This window comes from Schistocerca piceifrons, chromosome 8 (assembly GCF_021461385.2).
Source record: "Schistocerca piceifrons isolate TAMUIC-IGC-003096 chromosome 8, iqSchPice1.1, whole genome shotgun sequence".
Taxonomy (NCBI): Eukaryota; Metazoa; Arthropoda; class Insecta; order Orthoptera; family Acrididae; genus Schistocerca; species Schistocerca piceifrons.
The window spans coordinates 345,104,159-345,126,841 of NC_060145.1; the positions used below are offsets into that span (position 1 = coordinate 345,104,159).

Genomic DNA, 22,683 nt, shown 5'->3' on the forward strand with positions numbered 1-22,683 from the left:
CGATTAGATGTGTTTGATCACCCATAATACAGTCCGTAATTGGCTCCCCCTGAGTCTCATATCTCCTCACAAGAACCGATGGCTTTGAAGACAAAATTTTTCCACAGACAACGAGCTGCAGACCGGTGCAGATAACTGGCCGAAAGTACAGGCGGCTGCTTTCTGTGACGAGGATATTGGGAAGTTGATACAACACTACGACAAAACTCGAAGTTGGAGCGGCGACTATGTAGAGAAGTACGTGGAAGGTGTACCTAACCGTTGCAGATAAAACTTTTCTGATTTTCGCTGTGGTTTCCATTTCGCGACTGATCGGAACTTACTTTCTGGACAACCCTCGTATTTCTTACAGATTACACAGAACTCAGTGTTAACATGGAAATGAAATACTGATCAAGTCTCTCTGCCTGGGGTTGGAAATACTAACTTTAGTATCCGGCAGTGATTCAGATTCCACACCCAGTGCAAGTGTCAACGTGAAGGAAGGTTATAAACAGCCAACTGCAACTTTCTCTTGCGGAAGATGCCTCTGCAGGTGCAGGCAGGTAACATGGGACAGTCCACTGACGTGAGAGTGCCTATAAATTCCTCGGCCCTGCACTTATCCAGCACTTCTCAGTATTCTCTGAAGCCCTCCATATGTGTCTTTGACAGTAGAGTGATTAACCTTCTTTGTGCTTACGTATTCCATTTCGGGTGGCTCCATGAGCTCTCTGCATGTGCTTAATATGAGTTTCACAACTTTCTGGACTTTGATTCTGGGTAGCAGTTCACTTTGTGAAATCCTCCATCGTTGGACACAAGAACAGCCTGTTTGTTCCATCGGTTTGTGCATCACTGTGTGAGTGTGAGTGATCATAAACATTGTTATACCTATGCGGAGTAGGATATAAAACTAACGTTATATGCCCAGCAATTTGAAGTTGCTCATCTTTATTACTAGGTGCAGCCAACACATTCATTTTTGTTGACAGATAACTGAACTACAGCTCCATTTCGTCTGTATCAGAGAGAGTCATTACTTGGCTGACAGCAAGGTCAGTATCATTACTGAACCTTTTCATTTATCTTTGGACATCTTCACACTCATTTGTGGATAATTGGGTCACAGTGTGATCATTGATTGTTATTGTATATCTCTATTGGATATTATTTTTGTATCATCGTGACAGAGTTTTATTGACATTCAGAGTTAAAATGAGTCTCTTGTGTCCTTCGTAAACTGCTTTCAACATAATTACATCGTTCACTGCGATCAGCCCAGGCACTCTGTGACCCAAGCGACTTCATTACGTCATCCAACCGTTAACATGTAATCCTTTCATTCGAAGACCCATATCAGCTTCTTGTTCTACTGCACTCGGTACACTACTTCAGTTAGGGTGGTCAGCTTTGCCGTGACAGGCTACAGAGCCCTACCCCAACGAATCGAGCTGTGTCCACTTGCACAAAGAATACTCTTGATCCAACCACTGGACTGGGTGCTACTTTGTGACGGCATTCCTCACTCAGTAACTTTCTGGCTCCAATGGACGTTCTTAGACCTCTACAGGAAAATCTCTCTATCACAGTTAAAAGTGAGAGGGTCAAGTCATACACGTTCTGACACTTTTTTCTACGAAACGAAACAGTTTATTGCCGCTTTAAACCCAGTCAAGTCCAGTCACTAGACCAAAATTCCTTTCCAACTTGCTACACATACCACTGTCATCGTCATATCGCGGAAAGGCTGTCAACAGAATAGCGCTCTCGCTGCCTAATCGAAATTCTTGTCTTGCAGTTGCTCCTTCCATATTCTTTCTCCCTGAGGGAGACTGTAACAGCAACTTCTCGCTACCTCGTTTTGGCAGTAACTACGTTGGACCCTTTCGATCAAACTTTCCCGTTTGGAGTAAAAAAATTCGAAATGCTATCATCTTCTCTACTTGTCCCGCAAGACTTCTGAAGTCTTAATAATCCTTGGTAACCCCTCAGGATCCACAAATGTCAAGCAGCTTTGGAAAATTGTTTCAGGATTCATCCATTTGTCAGTCAGCACTGCTGTTGTGTGTTATTCGTTACTGAGACGAAAAGCAGTCACTCTGATTGGTGCTGTCCTCTCTCTCGAGATAAAATTTCGTGTGTATAGTGCTACCCCCTAGCCATGATTCCAGACAGAACCTTTGAAAAGTTTCAATTGATTCCATGGATAACATGCTACACACATAATGTCAACCAAGGGCTTCTACAGGAGTCCTTTTCGTACAGGAACCCTTAATCAAAACAAATGGCAGGTTGTAGCACTAGCAGTGGGGGGTATATAAAGCAAGTGGGATGGACACTGTAAATCCAGACCTATGCCCTTCCTGTCAACTATGTCCATCTGATTGCCTCCTTCCTCTCCTGCCGCCCCTCCTATGTTACCATCCATAATGGTGATTCCCGCATCTTCTACCCCTCCGTGGGTGTGCCCCAGGGCTCTGTCCTCTCCTCTCCCCTCTCCTCTGCGTCCTGTACACGGCAGATATGCCCCAACCCCCCCCCCCCCCCAACCCCTCCAGTACACCTCCTGCAGTATGCCGATGACACCGCCTTCCTTGCTCTCGCTCCTACCCTTCAACAGTCCCAACGCCTTCTCCAGAATCACCTTGACCTTTTTGCCGCATGGTGTAACCAGTGGCTCCTTCCAAGACCCAGGTGAGTATCGTAGGTCGTACCACTCGCTCCTTCCAGCTCCTTGATTTCTCCCTTACCATCTGCATCCGTCCTGCCCACCTCTCCCCCACCCTCACCTACCTTGGCCTCACCATTGACCGTCACTTCACCTGGATCCCTCATCTCCGATCTATCCAATCCAAAGCCCACAACCACCTCTGACTCCTCAAACTCTTCTCTGACCGGACATGGGGGTTGAACCCCTCTACCATCCTCCACACCTACAAATCCGTAATCCCATCCTCCGTTATGCCAGTCCCACTTGGATATCCGCCCCCCCCCCCCCCAAATTGTATGTCCCTCTGAATCCTTGAGCACCATGCACTCCGCCTCGCCTTCTGTATATGCGGATCCTCTACGACCTGATTCCTTTCCACCATCTGCTCCTTTTCCTCGAATATATCCGCATCCTCTACACCTCCCGCTGCTTTGATCCCCCTCATCCCCTGATTGCTCCTCTCCTCTCCCATCCCCACCCTCTGCCATGCCTTCACTGTTGTGTCCCCCCTACCCTCCACCTCTACACCCATCATCTCCTTTCCCAAGGTGGCTTCCATTGACTCCCCCTCCTGGATGATGTCCTCCCTCCCTCCAGTTATCCCTCCTATCAACTCTGATCCTCACCTCCCCCTCCCTTCCTCTGTCCTTTTCCCAGGCTCCCTCTCCCACCCCTTCCATCCTGTTTTTTTCCCCACCTACCCTCTGCCTCCCTTCTCTCCACCGAGTCCTTTTTGCTCTCAACTCCACTGCCTTTCCCACTCCTTCTCGTGTGTGGCCAGCCCCCCTCCCTTTTCTATGTTCCCTCCCTCCATTGGCTCCCCGCTTTTTTCCTTTCCTTTCCTCCCCCCCCTTTCCCCCTTCATCTGTCTGGGTCCTTGGCTCCCCCATCTGCCGCTGTGTCACCTGTATAGTGCTGTTTTAAGTGAGTGTTCAGTGTTGTGCGTCCCCTGTTAGTGTTGCGAAAAGCTACCATACTGTCAGTAGTTGTGTTTTTTTATCTCATGCGAACAGAAACTGCCCCCCCCCCCTCTGGGGCGGGGGGGGGGGGCGGGAATCGAAATCCAATAAAGAAAAAATAGAAAAAAAGACGCTATAAACAGTGCAGTTGTTGTAGTGCCGAAACTGGGCTATTTACCTGACGTGCAAAAGGGTTTGGTCATTGGCTTTCAGGCCACAGGTGGAAGCGTTTCCGAAACACCTAACTTCGTGTGCCACCATTGTTAAACTATACCATGCATGGCAAAATGGTGCTATCCCAAACCAGCGCAGAGGTAGTTGTGGTGCACCACAGACGTGCAATTGTTGAGCAACTGAGCGCCTGGATGATCCAAACGTCAGCGTCTCCTCAGCGATCGATCAGCGAACTTTGCTGCGCAATGGGCCTCTGCAGCATGTGCCAGGTTCATACACCCGTGCTGGCTGCTGTTCATTAGCGACGCAGGTTGTTTTTGCATCCCGGTACCGCAATTGTACATTAACTGCGCGGCGACAGATGACCTCTTTAGCGAATCAAATGCTTCCACTGTTGTCCCGAAGCCAATGATCATGCCTTTTTGGACATCAGATAAATCTGCCCCTACCGCCAGCTCCCCCCCCCCCCCTTCCCCCTCGCCCGATCCACTTCATATACTCTCCACTGCTAACGGTGCCACTGCTGTCTCTGTGTGGTTATTGCACGTTGACGTTGAAAATAGGTGGTGGTCATGTATTTCCACCTCTGAAAACACCTCATCATTCTGAAGGTACCTTGAATGCAAGGGTTTCTTCATCCACGGAAATACGAAGAGGCCACAGGAACCCACGTGAAAATAACAGAAAGGCGGACATCGGGAGGGAGAGCATGAGCCAATATATGATAGCCCAAAGAAGCAGCATGTGTGGCCGTCTTGTGCAGAATAAGCAGAGGCGTTATCGTGGAGCGAAGGCACCCCCATCGGCAGATTTATGTGACACTTCGTCTTGACAGCACCCCGGAACCTTGTCCAGCGATGTCGATGGTATGATCTTATTAAGGTTTGCCCCTTATGAACCTAATCTGTTATGCCACACAATGGCAGTCCCAAAAAATATTGGGTATCAATTTGCTCGATAATGGTTCGGTCGTCGCGTTTTTCAACAATGGCGAATACACGTTTCTAGTATACCCTTTCGTCCGTCGTCTCATGGTTGCAGCTATACACCTTTCACTCGTCTGTGGTAATTAGGCAGGTAAAGAACTGTGTGATGTACAAAATGTCGCAAAAAATGTTGAAAATTAAGGCATGACTGATTTTCTATTCTTCCACTATCGGGTCAATTTGATATGCTGGTCTTCGAACACTAGTTCCTCTTGAAATTCCTGATTATACACTGCAAAGTGGTTTGAGACTTCTTCTTCGTCGTTCATAATTGTTTAGCCACAATGGAAGCATCTGTGGCATCTAAGAGCTGTCATATGATGGTACACTGTTGGTATATGCTTTAACCACCTAAGCACGGACTGTTGCAACGTTGTCTCGTCCCAGATGTAGAAACCTAGTTACGACACGATTCTCCACTCTATTAATGTACTGCGCCATTTTGTCTTGGCTCCTCTTGCGACTTGTTATAGTGGTGATTTAAATGTTCCAGCACTGCAGACCTGTACCTGCACTTAAAAAATAATAATTTGCGAAATTGATTCACAATTTGGACTCACATTAGCTGCATTATGTATGAAGATGTTACCTATTGATGACACATGAAAATTTATGCCTAACCGGGACTCGAGCCTGGACTTCCTGCTTGTCACGAGTGGTCGCCTTAGCCACTTCAGCTGTCAAAGCACCTTCTAGTGCCGACCCGAATTTCCGCACGTCATACTGTCTACAACCCCATCGCGCCACAGGGTTTCAAGGAGACAAACGTATTCACCATTAGTATTACGATCGTAATTTTGTCCGTTGAGGTTTGTAATACTTGTTTTTATCAATGTCTGAAGAAACAGACATTGGAGAAAAGGTTGCAGCTGTTCTAAATTTATGATATTCATTCGCAATTGCGGAATATTTCTGACATTAGCTGCACTTGATATGAAGATATTACCTATTGGTGTAAGACTCTCATCAGTAAATATTACAAGTCCTGACTGGCAAAACTGCGCTCGAAATACTAGTGTTTAAAACCTTTGTCTCACTTAAATCTTATGGCGGGAATTCAAGTAAAGTTGCGAGCAGTGGTGTCATAGACTGTATGACATACGGTAGTTTGGGTCAGTGCTGCGAGCGTGTTCAGATAGCGGAAGTGGTTAAGGCGACCTTTCGTGACAAGTGGGAAATCTGGATTCGAATCTTGGTCCGGCACAAATTTTCATGTGCCGCTAACAGGTAATATCTTCGTACGTAATGCAACTACTGTCAGAACATCAATTTAGTACTGCTGCAAGACCATCATCAATGACTGTTGCTTCAGACATTGTTAAAAAAATAATTATGTAACTTTAATTTTTTATTTGATAATTAAAAAAATGTATGACTATGCTCTCATACAGGTTTTGCAGCCACATAGTTGTTGCAGTTTCACTAATTCGGCGTCTGTACCAGTGCGAAAAGAACAAAATAAAAAAGGTCGTCTGGAGGTGAGGATGTCATTCTGACAGTAACGGCTAAATCTACCTAATATGATTGCCTATCTAATGATGTTATTACTGAACATGACCCTAATTTGTGTTTGCCATTTGGTTACTTATGATAAATTTTGTGTGCATCTAGCATGAAATGTGGCTATTAGGATTGCTCTACATGTGTAAACTCGGAACTCTGCTAACTGTTTCAGTATATCGTCCAGGATTGTGCTCTAGCTAAGATGCTGGACTTATATTTTGGAGAAGGGGCACTAATGCCGTCTTCTCATCATGATTTACATTTACAGAAGCTTCCTTAACACATTTAATGCTTCATTTCACGCTTCTTTTTAGAACACTAAAAATTTTGTTATCGTAATCGTTCAAGGATGTCAGCTAAAATGTTGAAAAATAATACATTCTTAACTTTGAAAGAAATATATATATTTTTTACATTTTACATTTATGCAAACCTCTGTGAAACTTATGCAAAACTGTGTGAAATTTGCAGCATTAATAAACATATGTTAAGTATAAAAACATAGTTTTAAACACTAAATGAACAACAGCTATGATAGAATCAATGACTTAATCGAAAGCGGGTGAATGGCATCTGTTTGTAGATGCTATGCAAACCTAGAAATCAGTTTTTGACTTTATGGAACTTAAGTTTACTTTGCACTTCGCACATATGACAGAGGCACAGTAACATCTTTCCAAACATGGCGAGCAGCGGTAGGAGGAGAGAAAGAGCTAATAATGCATATGCCTATAAATTTGTGAATTTCATGAACATACACTGAAGGACCAAAGAAACTGGTACACCTGCGTAAAATCGTGTAGGGCCTCCACGAGCACGTAGAAGTGCCGCAACACGACGTGGCGTGGACTCGACTAACTGCTCAAGTAGTGCTGGAGGGAACTGACACCATGAATCCTGCAGATCTGTCCACAAATCCGTAAGAGTACGATGGGGCTGAAGATCTCTTCTGAACAGCACGTTGCAAGGCATCCCAGATATACTCAATAATGCGCATGTCCGGGGAATCTGGTGACCACTGGACGCGTTTAAACCAAGAAGAGTGTTTCTTGAGCCACTCTGTAGTCATTCTGGACGTGTGGGGTGTCGCATTGACTTGCTGTAATTGTCCAAGTTCTTCGGAATGCATAATGGACATGAATGGATGGATGCTTACGTACATGTCACCTGTCAGAGGCGAATCTAGAAATATCAAGGGGTGTCATATTACTCCAACTGCACACGCCCCACACCGTTTCAGGCCCTCCACCAGCATGAACAGTCCCCCGCTGCCATACAGGGTCCATGGATTCATGAGGTTGTCTCCATACCTGCCCAGATCCATCCACTCAATACAATTTGAAACGGTCTCGTCCGACCAGGCAACATGTTTGCAATCATCAACAGTCCAATGTCAGTGTTGACGGACCCAGGCGAGGCGTAAAGCTTTGTGTCGTGCAGTCATCAAGGGTACACGAGTGGGTCTTCGGCTCCGAAAGCCTTATCGATGGTGTTTCGTTGAATGGTTCGCACACTGTCACTTATTGATGGCGCAGCATTGAAATCTGCAGCAATTTGCTCTTCTGTCTTCGTTGGCCCCGTTGTTGCAGGGTCTTTTTCCGGCCGCAGCGATGTTGGAGATTTGATGTTTTACCGGATTCCTGACATTCACGGTACACTTGTGAAATGGGCGTTTGGGAAAATCCGCACTTCATCGCTACCTCGGAGATGATGTTTCCCGTCGCTCTTGCACCGACTGTAACACCACGTTCAGATTCACTTAACTCTTGATAACTGGCATTGTAGCAGCAGTAGCCGATCTAACAACTGCGCCAGACGCTTGTTGTCCAATACAGGCGTCGCCGACCGCAGTGCCGCTTTCTGCCTGTTTACATATCTCTTTATTTGAATACGCATCCCTGTACCAGTTTCTTTGGCGCGTCAATGTAGTAAAAAGATGTTTTGTTTTTATTTTTCTGTGTGTTGTAAGGAGAAGTTTCATGTACAATTTTTTCCACCAATTCGTCAGTGAAAAAACATTCAAAAAAGTGGTACAATATAGACAACTCTAACATTGATTGGGACAGCGCGATATTTCCTTTCAAACCAAAAAGAGCATTTACAAATCAAGCACTTTGGTTTTCTCCAAATGATACGATTTTCAGCATCTTAGGGTATTTTTCAGAAGCTTGTATTTGCGGTACATCAGCAACAACTTGATTATTATTACCCTCCAAAAAATTATTTGAACTCTTGCGAGTAGTTCCTCTAGTAGTCTGCAGATTCCAGATCATTTACAATTACAGTAAGATCTCCATCCGAATCGTCAAAATCTAAAGTATCTTCACTGTCAGACGGACATTCTAGGGCCATGGATTCTTGATAAGTAACCACTTTCGTCATTCATTTTTAAAACACCAGAATGACTCCATTATAACACTCAAACTAGCATTGGAATCTAGACGAATAAAGTAAACACTAATTTGTTATCGTTCGAGTGTACTGTACATATGCAAACAATATTGATTCCTGTAGTACTCGCATACTTATGAGCAGAAGTAGAAGATGAACTGAACAGTACACTCTCCAAAGGGTAAAGAAGCACTATACATTTTTTTCATTCTTGTGTGTAACTACTAACAATCACCATAAGAGAGCAATATGTGCCACACTGACATTGCTGTACAGACCAACACGCCGGCCGTTGTGGCCGAGCGGTTCTAGGCGCTTCAGTCCGGAACAGCGGTGCTGCTACGGTCGCAGGTTCGAATCCTGCCTCGGGCATGGATGTGTGTGATGTCCTTAGGCTTAAGTAGTTCAAAGTCTAGGGGACTGATGACCTCAGATGTTAAGTCCCTTAGTGTTTAGAGCCATAGACAACAGACACTGTCGCGTCATGAGCTCACTCTCAACAGCGCATCCTAGTAGCAGATTCTTTTCTGTTACCCCCAAAAAGCAACATTGCCCGTAAGCAAGGCAGTTTGCAGTGTTAAATGTCAAGGACATCAATGAAAAGAGAGTTGAACCTAGGCTCTGCACATCTGCAAAGCAGCGCAGTGAAGCGTTGAAAAGAACTTTGGCGCGGTCTGTCAGAAAAAGAGGCTACAAAGCCAAGATCGAGTCCCGTATCTCTGCCCTAGGCCAGTGCTACATTCGAAACTGGAAACTGGTTGAGATTGACTTACGATCACTTACATGTGGAATGCCTGATGGGTTTGAATTAGAATATCATTATTGATACGTGAGTGTAATCTCTTTTTCCTGTCGGTTAGATTCTTTTTACCACCACTGTTCAAAGGCTACTGTCAAACGAGGCCTCTTTTTTGCTCCCCATACTTTTGACTGGTGGTCACATTACTGTGACACGACAGTGTACCGGGTGATCAAAAAGTCAGTATAAATTTGAAAGCTGAATAAATCACGGAATAATGTAGATAGAGAGGTACAAATTGACACACATGCTTGGAATGACATGGGGCTTTATTAGAACCAAAAAATACAAACGTTCAAAAAATTTCCGGCAGATGGCGCTTCATCTGATAAGAATAGCAACAATTAGCATAACAAAGTAAGACAAAGCAAATATGATGTTCTTTACAGGAAATGCTCAATATGTCCACCATCATTCCTCAACAATAGCTGTAGTCGAGGAATAATGTTGTGAACAGCACTGTAAAGCATGTCTGGAGTTATGGTGAGGCATTGGCGTCGGATGTTGTCCTTCAGCATCCCTGGAGATGTCGGTCGATCACAATACACTTGCCACTTCAGGTAACCCCAAAGCCAATAATCGCACGGACTGAGGTCTGGGGACCTGGGAGGCCAAGCATGACGAAAGTGGCGGCTGAGCACACGATCATCACCAAACAACGCGCGCAAGAGATCTTTCACGCGTCTAGCAATATGGGGTGGAGCGCCATCCCGCATAAATATCGTACATTCCACCAAGTGTTTATCAGCCAGGCAGGGGATGATGCGATTCTGTAATAGATCGGTGTACCTCTCACCCGTCACGGTAGCAGTTTTGCTGTCCAGCGCCATCTGTCGGATATTTTGTGAACTTTGTTTTTATTTTGTTCTAATAAAACCCCATTTCATTCCAAGCATGTATGTCAATTTTTACCGCTCTATCTACATTATTCCGTTGTTTATTAAGTTTTCAAATTTATACTGACTTTTTGATCACCCTGTATAACCCGTTGTCAAAATGGCCTTTTTTGCTGCGTTTGGCGATTTGTACGTTTTTGTGAGCTGATGCAACATTCTAGAAACTTCACTGTAACGCAGACACACGAAAATTTGTCTTCACTATCATTTCTGATCCTATACTGTGAGATATTTTTCTTAGTTGCTCGTGAGTCTTCCAAGTGGTATGGTATGGTCCTCGTCCACGAAACTTTTCTTCCAGAATTGAATAAACGTTAGAAACGCACAGGTTTCATGATTCACTACTATACAGCGCGAACGCGTTGTGTTGCATTCGTTCTGCAAGCCTTTTTTTTCTTCTTTTTTTTTCTACTCTGCAGTCCAGTTGGCACTGGCCACACTTGCGGGAAACGCGCAGCGTTTTTATGATCTCTCTGTAAACTGAGGAGCGAGCAGCTTTGCAGTAAGCGGTCTTCCAGGAAGAACGGCACTGCAGCCTGAATAAGAAGCTGTTGCGTGTCTAGCACCGCAGTGCAGCAACCTATGATTTAAGTAAATTCTGCTCATGTCTCACGTACATTTAAGACTATCGACAAAACATTTATCACCACAAGACCGATGACTAAGGAGTACCCTGTGTAGTGATACCATGTGAATAGCTTTGTAGATTCTATTCACGGTACAAAGACATCAAAGACATGAAATGGATTTGTTGAAGAGCACGAAATACACTGGCATTAAAAAGGGATGAAGACAACGTACTAGACGAAAACTCAACGACTTACTGAAGGTCTCGAACTGTTTAAGTAAAGCAAAAGTTTTACAATAGTTTCTTTAAATAAATTACCGTATAATTATACTGAAGAGCCAAAGCAACTGGTACACCTGCCTTATATCGTTTAGCCGCGCGGGGTAGCCGTGCGGTCTATGGCGTCTCCTCACGGTAAGCGCGGCTCCCCCCGTCGGAGGTTCGAGTCCTCCCTCGGGCTTGGGTGTGTGTGTTTTCCTTAGCGTAAGTTACTTTAAATAAGATTAAGTACTGCGTAAGACTAGGGACCGATGGCCTCAGCAATTTGATCCCATAGGACTTACCAAAAATTTCCAATTTAATATCGTGTAGGACCCCCGCGAGCACGCTGCAGGGCCGCAACGCGACTTGGTATCGACTCGACTAATGTCTCAAGAAGTTCTGGAGAGAATTGACACCATGAATCCAGCAGGGCTGTCCATAAATCCGTAAGAGTACGAGGGGGTGGATATCTCTTCTCAACAGCAGTTGCAAGGCATCCCAGATACTCTCAATAATTTTCATATCTGGGGAGTTTGGTGGCCAGCGGAATTGTTTCAACCCATAAAAGTGTTCCTGTAGCAGTTCTGGACGTGTTGAGCGTCATGTTGTCCTGCTGGAATTGCCCGAGTCCGTCGGAATAGACAATGGTCAAGAATGGATGCAGGTGATCAGACAGATCAGGGTTCCCATATCACCCCAATTACACACGCCCTACCCTATTACAGAGCCTCCACCAGCTTGAACAGTCCCCTGCTGAAATGCAGGGTCCATGGATTTACGAGGTTGTCTCTATACCAGTACACGTCCATCCGTTCGATACAATTTGAAACAAGACTCGTCCGACCAAGCAACATGTTTCCAATCACCAACAGTCCAACATCGGTTCTGACGGGCCCAGGTGAAGCGTAAAGCTTTGTGTCGTGCAGTCATCAAGGGTACACAAGTGGGCCTTCGGCTCCGAAAATCCATATCGATGGTGTTTCGTTAAATGGTTCGCACGCTGACACTTGTTGATGGCCCAGCATTGAAATCTGCACTTCTGTTACGTTGAACGACTGTTCAGTCGTCGTTGGTCCCGTTCTTGCAGGATCTCTTTCCGGCCGCAGCGATGTCGAAGATTTGATGTTTTACCAAATTCCTGATAGTCACGATACACTCGTCAAAAGATCGTACGGAAAAAAAACCACTTCATCACTACCTCGGAGATGCTGTGTCCCATGGCTCGTGCGCCGACTATAACACTACGTTCAATCTCACTTAAATCTGGATGACGTGCCATTGTGTCAGCAGTACTCGATCTAAAAACTGCTCCAGAGACTTGTTGTCTTATAGGCGTTGCCGACCGCAGGGCCGTATTCTGCCTGCTTACATATCTCTGTTTTTGAATACGCATTTCTATACCAGTTTCTTTGGCGCTTCAGTGTATTATACGAGCCATTAATCTTACGTATACTGTTAAAATTTTACCTCTTCTGAGAGTGCAATATCTTGGTCCTGTTGACAGCCTATGTGTCTCGAACATTAATGTTTTCGATGGGTATAATACGTATCTGTGTCTGGTTTAAGTATGTTTCTCTTTCTGATATATTCAAGTCCGTATGTTTCTGCTTATGACGGGCACAAAGGAACAGAATAAGTGGTGATTAGCATGGTCGACCTGGCACACAACAGCACACAAATTTCCGAAAGAAAAATGTCTTTCAATGGAAATTCCGTGTGGCTAGGGTCTCCCGTCAGGTAGACCGCTCGCCCGGTGCAAGTCTTTCGAGTTGACGCCACGGCGGCGAATAGCGTCTCGATGGGGATGGTTCAAATGGCTCTGAGCAGTATGGGACCTAACATCTGAGGTCATCAGTCCCCTAGAACTTAGAACTACTTAAACCTAACTAACCTAAGGACATCACAGACATCCATGCCCAAGGCGGGATTCGAACCTGCGGCCGTAGCGGTCGCGCGGTTCCAGACCGAAGCGCCTAGAACCGCTCAGCCACTGCGGCCGGCCGATGGGGATGAAATGATGATGATAAGGACAACACAACACCCAGTCTCTGAGCAGAGAAAATCTTCAACCCAGCCGGAAATCGAACCCGGGCCGTTAGGTGTGACATTCTGTCGCGCTGACCACTCAGCTACCAGGGGCGGACATGTCTTTCAATGAAGGCTTTCGTGAGCTGGTGAGTCTTCCGGTTCATATATTCGTGATTCTAACGTTTTGTCCAATTCTGGAATCGAAAAGTTTCATGGACGAGGACAGTACCACCTGGAAGACCCACGAGCATCTAAGAAAAATATCTCATAGAATCTAAAGGATCAGAAATGTTATTGAAGACAAATTTTCGCGTGTATGCATTACAGTGAAGTTTCTAGAATGTTGCATCAGCTCACAAAGACGTACAAATCACCAAACGTAGTAAAAAAAAGTCGCTTTTGACCATGGGAAATACGCTGTCCAGTCACAGCAATGTGACCAGTAAAAAGCCTAAGTACTCACCTTTTCCAGCTCGGACTGCTGCGAGACGTGCGGGGAGAGAGTGAGGTTGTGGAAGGTACTTACAGGGATGTGGAGCCCTGCCGACTCTAGTGCCATGGTCAGCCACGCTAGATTTTTCGGTTGAGGATCCATGGTGCAAACAGCCCGATCGCGGTGTTCCCACAGATTCACGACTGCGTTTAAATCCAGGGACTGCGGTGGTTGGGTATGTATGTAAACTCATCCTGGTTCTCTTCAAAACATGATGTTCCATCGTGCCAAGCGAAAACAAACTGCATGTAGGGATGGACACGAACACCAAGGATAAATGCATAATGCGCCTTCCAGAATTACGAGATCACTCAGGGAACGCCACGAAAACATTCCCCAGACCATAACGCTTCCTCTTCTGGCCTGGACATTTCACGCCACACACGCCAACGGCCAACTGTCCGATGGAGCATGAAACGTGAGTCATCTGAAAAGGCCATCTGTCGCCAGCCAGTGGACGTCCAGCTGCAGTATTGGCGTCGAAATTCTGAAAGGTCGTAGAGGAGACACTGTTGGTAGCCTGCTGGCTCATCAGGGTGGTCAACTGCTCAACTACTGCATGTCTACTCGCTTGTTCATGTCATTGTAGATGTTGTCAACCCCGCCATCTATGGATCATGGATACCACAGTTGACATGGCATCGGTTTTGGATAGCACAATTTTGCCATGTATGGTGTTCTTTAAAAATGGCGGCACACTGACAATTTACAAACTTAGTCGTTTCGGAAATGCTTCCACCTTTGGTCTGAAAGCCAATGATTGGACGTCAGATAAACAGCTCCATTTCTGCAAACCCTCTTTCAGCATAATTTCCGTTCAGTGCAAAGGCCTCATGCCACCTTACTGTCGGAGCCTGTATGCCCACGTAGTACCACTCTACTAATCGATATTAGAGTCAGCATCATGCTGCATGAATGACCTCCCCATCATCCACGTACTGCTTCCGGCGAAGTGCAGCCTTCATTGGGCCAAACAGATGCAATTCAGAAGGTACGAGATCCGGGCTGTAGGGTGCATAGGGCAGAATAGTCCAATGAGGTTTGGTGGATGAGTGTGTCAGCACTATCAACGTCCGCCACCGGTAGCTGAGTGGTCAGCGTGATAGTATGTCAATCCTAAGGGCCCGGGTTCGATTCTCGGCTGAGTCGGAGATTTTCTCCGCTCAGGGACTCGGTGTTGTGTTGTCCTAATCATGATCATTTCATGCCCATCGACGCCCAAGTCGTCGAAGTGGCGTCAAATCGAAAGACTTGCACCCGGCGAACGGTTTACTCACGGGAGGCCCTAGTCACATAACATTTTTAGCACTAGCAACATAGACGTCCAGGTGAGCAGCGAGTTGTTTGATTATGATACATCTATCATCTCCAATGAGAGTGTCTGTATACTCCAACTATGCAGGAGTTGCAGGTCTGTGCGGCCAGCCGGCACATGGGAGATCGGACAGGGTTGCTCGACCTTGTTGCGATGATGACAGACGCATCCCCCAGCGACGCACTGTGCTTTTGCTCATTGCCAGGTCTCCGTAGACATTCTACAAACGACTATCAATATGTCCAACTCTCTGGTTTTTTGCCAAAAGAAACTCAATGAGAGCTCTGTGCCTGGAACGCACCTCCATTACAGACGTTATTTTGAAGGCTACATATAGTGCTGCTACCTATCGGAACTTCATGAAATTACAGGTGGTGAAACGAGAATATTCCGCAATGTCTCATAATAAATTTTGAATTTTTTCAACCGAAATTGGCCGAGAAAAAAAAGTGTTGTATTACTGTTCATCGTATATCAGGGCGGCAGCACCACGGCCCGGACTCTGACAGACCAGAGGCTGCGGCGACTCAAACCGGCGAGACCAACACAGGACGGAGCCAGCGGCCTGGTCAGCATGCCGAGACATGCGCAGAACTATAATCAATGCGCGCAGACCGAACTGCTTCTCAATACTGCGGAAATCGACTGGAGCCAGTCACACGTATGGCATCCCTCCAAGAGGTGGTTATCTAGGCTCGCGCTCTGACCCCAAAAGCCAGTTCCAACACACCAAGCAGCCCCGGAAAGATTTCACTAGGACATCACTCACTACAACGCGGACGCCTCTCCACTATGCACGCCAGCGACGGAGCGGACTTGGCCATTGTTAAGAGTGTCGTCCTGGTAGGCCTTGGTATAGTCTGCATCACTACTTTGTAACACGCCCGGGAGTACGAATGGGTGGGGGCACCTTGAACTGACTTCTCGTTTCGTAACCGTTGCTTTTCTTGACCGTGCGCCCTGTACACACCACGTACCTGGTAATCCCGCGGCGGTCATATTGTTCTGCTCCACAGCGGCTCTTGGCCTGAAATTATCTATCGAAAAAAATGCAAGCAGGTTTAGGGGAGCCACTCAACGTTTAAACACAACACTGCCCTATGTCTGGTATGGACATCCATATTCTGAGACGATATTGAAACCACAGGTTGCACTGTTTACACTCTAAATCGTAAATGTATATCCCAATTATCAATCTTGATGATTAACAGTCCAAAATATAATTCAGACGGGCGTACGCGTAACCGACACGACGCGGGTGATTGTTGATGATGCGGAAGCCGAATGATCGAGCGAAAGTTCTTACGCTCGTCACACATACAGGTATCTGGTAATGGTCCTCCTTGTCACTAGTAATGATATAACACTGTTCGTAAAGTTAATTTTTCAGTTCTCAGTTCTCACTTGTACGAGCGTGCGCGTAACCGTCGCGGCGCGGCTGATTGTTGATGATGCGGAACGCGATGATCGAACGCACGTTCTCACGCTCGCTACAAATCACTGGCGCTTGATTGCACTCTTTTGTGGTAAGTAGTATTACTGATTCACATTTGTTCATTCTTGGAGACCGAACACGGCGCGGATGATCGATGCTATGTGACACGCAACGAGAGGATACATAAATACGTTATTAACGCCACTGTTCATTTTCAATTACTTCTTGATGCACTTTCCTCTGAACCATTTCCATATGTCATCACTTTACTATAATAGCACTTGTAGCAACACTTCAACCTGAATACTAACAATGGTTCTACATGCAGAGCTACACACTACACAACATATCAGTTTCGTGTCCCGTGCTCGACTCTCTACAGACGCGGCTGCCCGCAAGGATACTCCAAAACTAAGCCAGCGATATGACTAGACGTTTACAACTTCTTCACCGCGTCGAAAGCGTCAGACTTGTATGGGTGATTGAAGTAATTGCAGTGACTTATTGTGTTCTGCATATACATCTACATCACTACTCTGCAATTCACACTTAAGTGCCTGGCAGAGGGTTCCCTGAACCGCCTTCAGCCTGCGAGGGCTCTTCGTAAAGTAAGGTCTGATCAGTCACGAAATGGAAACCACTGTCACAAACAAAAATGTTTTATTTGCAACAGTTAGACACTCCTTCCAGCTACTTCTCTACGTAGTCTCTGCTCTGACTTAGACACTGGTCGTAGCACTGTACCAACTCCCCAACGCCCTCGCCATAGGGTGTGCATAGACAGAAAGCGGGCTCCATGTGCAGAGGACACCGGCGTGAAGCGGCGTGCGTGACCCAGCGTGCAAAACATTCCCTTGTTATCTAATGAGGCGGGACACAATGACAGCCAGCTGGTGGCACCGACTGGTGCGGCATCGCACCTGTCGGCAAGTCCGAATAAATGAGACATTCTTTGCCGGCTTTCGGTTCGCCGATTCGCGAATTCGCGACGTGCTGCACTCACAGAATCGAGGCGCAAGCTCTACAATCTTTCTCAAACGATATTGCAGAAACTAGTCGGAAAAAATTGACTTTCACCTCTCATATAGCTTTATATGTCAACTTCATAGTGATGTGCCCAAAATTTCTATAATTGTCATACTTATTGCGATGTTCACATTTAAGTACGATACTGTTCTAAACTCGAAAAGTCTGCAATGAAGAAAAGACGTCGCTATGATTTTGCGTTTGATGCGTGTTACAGCATATGTTTCTGCGAATGAAAATTAGCTAAGATATTGAATTTTTCTTTAGATTTGGCAGACTTTAGACTGTCTCCAGTCCCGAGAAAATGGAATTTATGCAGCATGTTCACTTCCAGCCGCACGCACATGAGAATGAAATATTCATAACTTTTTTTCTTCAGAGAAGTGTCATCAGTGATGTATTTTGAGCAATGCATCGATTTATCTAACTGCCATGCCGAATTTTGTTTTTGCCAAAACACAGTAAAAATTGCACAAACTCACCTTGCAATAACTTTTGTGACAGAATCTTGAAACAGAGTGTCTCACTAAACAAGCGATAGGCGACCAGAGAGAACCTCATTGCGTAGGTTCGCTGCAACATAAGTGAAGGAACTTCACTTGTATTTTCACACTAGCAAATTATCTTTTCGCTACCTGTCAATGACTTTTCAAAAATTACAGTACTGGGTTGAAAAGAAAAATTGTAGCTTCAGCTAAATCAACATAGATTTAAAAGTTCCATGTGTGAACAATACTCTCCTCGTTGTTTGATGTCATTTGCCAAACTCTCGTTTCGGTATCTCGACCGGCTTTGGAGATGTGAGGTATGTTATAAATATTTCACTGTCGCGGATGCGGTCGGAAGTAAAGGTGCTATATATATTTCCTCCAGATTGGAGACAGATAAAAACCTCCCCCCAAGTCTAAAGAAAAATTTGATATCTTACCTAAATTTCGTCACAGTAACATATGTACCAAAAAAAAAATCATAGCAAAATATATTTTTCATCGGAAACTTTTTCGAATGTTGCGCAGCTTCTTACTTAAATACAAACACCACAATAAGTATGACGAATAGCGAGATGCTGCGCACTTCATCATAAAGCTGACATATAAAGCTATACATAACGTAAAAATCAAATTTTTTGATGAATAGTTTCTGTAAAATAGTGTGAGAAAAACTATGGAGTTAACGGAGCGCGCGTGACGTTATAATCGCACTGCTGCCCCTTGACTGGCAGGCTAACCGGCGTTCTCCGTGTGCAGCGATAGGCGCGTATAGTTGCACTGGACATTACCACGAATCGACATGCAGACTACTGGTTTTCTCTCTGTTCTCACACGTAGAAGTCAGTGCCCCATGCTTTCCACCAGCTCTCTAAGCTGGCATACAGCTTGTTGAATGTGCCAAAATGTTGTCTTCATAGAGAGCAGCTCATGTGAGTAGTAATAAAACTCAGGGAGAGCCCAATACAGGCCGTGCTGCGGGTGATCAAGCACTTCACACCGTAAACGCTGCAGGAGCACCTTCATTGCTCCTGACGAGTGAGGCCGAAAATTGCCATGAGAAAGAAAACGCATGACAGTTATGTTATGTGGGCTGCATCTCATCAGGCGAAATCTCTTACCAATTCCTCATACTTCGCGGTAGACACTATTTATCTAGGAATCTGCACAGGTTCACTGTGTACTCCAAACTGAAAAGAACGAAGTGACGCAATCGACAGGCTTACTAGAGACACTGCCCAACACATCTGTGTAAAGCTTTATCGGATTTTCACTGTGGTTCCCATTTCGCGGCTGATCGGAGCCTATTTTCCAAATAGCCCTCGTACTTCTCTACTGCTCCACTCTCGAACAGCACGTGGGAAAAATGAACACACACATATTGCTGTACAAGCTCTGATTTCTTTTATTTTATTACAATTATCAATTCTCGCTATGGGGGTTGGCGGCAGTAAAATATTTTCACACTCAGAGGAGAATGTTGGTGATTGAAATTTCGTGTTACCTCACCGCAACTCAGAACGCCTTTGTTTTAAAGATTACCAGTCCAACTCGCTTATAATACCCACGTCACTCTCTCCCCTATTTCGCGATAACACAAAACGATCAGCCCTTGGGCTTTTTCAATATCCTCCGTCGAGCCTATCTGGTATGGATCCCATACCGCACGATAATGCTCTAGCAGAGGAAGGACAAAGGTAGTGTAGGCAGTCTCTTTAGTGAACATGTTGTATCTTCTGAGTGCTCTGAGTTGGGCAGCTTTAGATGCGTTCGTATCTCCCTGATAGATTTGTTTTCTCAGGTGACTAGCCCACATTCGAAATCACGGAGCTCTTATGACCAACTCATTCTCCTGTACTGCTCCCCAAGTGCCAAAACATTACATTCTGCCTCCTATTACACTGGCGTGTCCGCCTCTTTTGGCAGCTAGTGGTCAATTCCGCGTTACATATGAGTATCCAGATACTATTGATCAGAAGCGAACTTACGGTTAGGGTGGGCAACAATCTTCGACTGTTTGCTGATATGGGCAAGTGTCGTCGTTGAGTGATTGTAGAATGATACAGGATGAATCAGGCCAAAGTTATATTTGGTGCGATGAATGGAAGCTGGCTCTAAGCGAGGCTACGCATATGATGGTTTGTACGAGGGGGAGGGAGAGGGAGCGGTTAGACCTTGGAATATGGGGTATTTATAACATTTTGGAAGACTAATGACGACTTGTAAGAACAAATTAAAAAGATCCAGTCCCGATCCTGTTACAAGTCTGCGTAACACTTGCAAATGGAGCTAGGGAAAACCGACTGCCCATATGCTTCCGTACGAGCACTTAGCTTGTCTTCACGGTCTTTAAGCGAGATGTACGTTGGTGGCAGTACAGTCTCTATACGGGCTACTGCGAATACCTGTTCTCTAAACTTTCACAATAGCGTTCCTAAAAAATAACGCCCTCTCCCACTACCCTTGCTCTGGGTGTGGATAACATTAGCTCTTAATGTTGAAACATCTAGTAGATTAATAGAGAAAGAAACGACATAGCATTCGAGTACAGTATTAGTGGTGTGGTGCTTGACATAGTCACTTCGATTAAAAATGTAGGCGTTACGGAGCAAAGCGACATGAAATGGAATTAGCAGTTAAGGTTGGCTGTAGGAAAAGTGAGTAGTCGATTTCAGTTTATTTGGGAAAATTCTAGGAAAGTGTTGCTTATTTATAAAGGAGGCCGCGTAGAGAACGCTTGTACGACCCATTCTTGAGTACTGCTCGAGTGTTTGGATCCCCACCAGGTCAAATTGAAGGAGGACATCGAAGTAATTCAGAGCCGTACTGCTAGACTTGTTAACAGTAGGTTCGATCGACACGTGAGTATTACCGAAATGCTCCATGAAACCATACGTGATTTCTTGGCGGGAAGAAATCGTTTCTTTTGAGGACACTATCGCAAAAGTTTAGAGAACTGGCATTCGCCACAGACTGTGTAGAGATTGTACTGCCACCAACGTACATCTCACTTAAGGACCGTGAAGACAAGCTATGAGAAATCAGGGCTTATATAGGAGCATATAGACAGTCGGTTTTCCTTCGCTCCACTTGCAAGTGAAACCAGAAAGGGAGGGACTAGCAGTGGTACAAGGTACCCTCCACCATACACCACATGGTTGCTTGCTAAGTATGTATCACAGAAATGCTTTACCCAAATGGCCAGGATGGGCTGTTGTAGTGCTTCTAGTTCCAGCAAATGGGTCTGCGACCAGTTGGTTCCCAGTTGGGAGTGTTTCGCATTTGCATCTCCGGCATTGCCTAAAACGAAACAAAACAAAAAATCCAAACCTTACGAGAAATGCAGACACCTAATGGGTCACTGATTTACTCAGAGGTAAGAAACGGTTACCTTCAATGAAACGCTTACCAAGCGTTTCAGAGAAATCGAAACTCGAAGTTCTAGAGGCATACGAGGGGACCATTCCTCGAGCAAAGACGTTAGCACAGCCGGAAAAGGCGATAGACCGCAAGCCTGCCCCTACCATTGTTTCAGACCTTGTCATTATTGCGTTCCTAATCATGCGCCCAAGATTTTTATCGCTACAACGTATCATATTTCTTCGGAAAAGAACCTCGTTTGCAGAAAATATTAAATATATTCTTGATGCAACATGTGATCATACCCCCAGAATCGCTGTATTTGGATACTATGGAGCCATTGTCGTCCTTAGTGGAGAATAACGAAGGGCCTATTACTCAGACAAAGCTTCCCTCGAGGAATTAGAAGAATTTCGTTCCCAGGTCATAGCATAAATCACTTTGATCAATGTTTACAATTCATATCCACCGATTCCCAGGAGAATTCGAGACTGTTTTCCATTGCACTCTACATATTGCACATGTCATCGTCTTCAGTCGGAAAACTGGTTTGACGCAGCTCTCCGCTCTCGTTTGTCTTGTGCAAGCTTCATATCAGCTTATCCACAGCGAAAAACATCCACTCGAACCTGCTTACTCTATTCGAGTCTTGGTCTCCCCTCTGCACTTTTTACGCCGAACATCTCCCTCCATTACCAAATGGACTAGTCTTTGATGCCTCAGATTGTGTCCTATCAACTGATCCCCTGTTTTAGTCAAGTTGTGTCATAAATATCTTTTTTCCTCAGTTCAGTACCGCAGGATTGGTTATTCGAGCTATCCACCTAATCTCCATTTTTCTGTAGCGCCACATGCCAATAGCTTCTGATATCTTCTTCTTTGTGCTGTTTATCATTCACGTTTCACTTCTGTACTAGGCTTCATTCCACATACATACCTTCAAAGAGGACCTTCTAACACTTAAATTTATGTTCGATTTGAATAAAGTCCTCTTTTTTCTTGCTTAATTTTATATCCTCTCTAGTCCGGCAATCGTCATCTATTTTACTCCCAAAATTGTGAATCTCATCTAATATGCTACTTTTTGTGGTGTATTTCCTAAGCTAATTCCCTTAGTATCATCTGCTTTAATTCGCCTGCATTCTATTACCTTTGTTTTCGTTGTGTTCACCAAATAAGCTTGGAGTCCAACATAAAGGTGGCACGAAGAAAATCCTCCACCTCGAAAAACAATTGTTTTAATTTAGGTGGGTGGCTTTCTGATCACACAACAACAATTCCACTCCCCCACAGGGCAAATTAACAATAA

General features: G+C 45.1%; 1 protein-coding gene across 2 annotated transcripts in view; it reads left to right on the forward strand.

The window, feature by feature from the left end:
• Positions 1-22,683, forward strand: part of LOC124711255 (probable G-protein coupled receptor Mth-like 1) — a 369,949-nt gene that overhangs the window by 341,523 nt on the left and 5,743 nt on the right. The gene's annotated exons all lie outside the window — the stretch shown is intronic.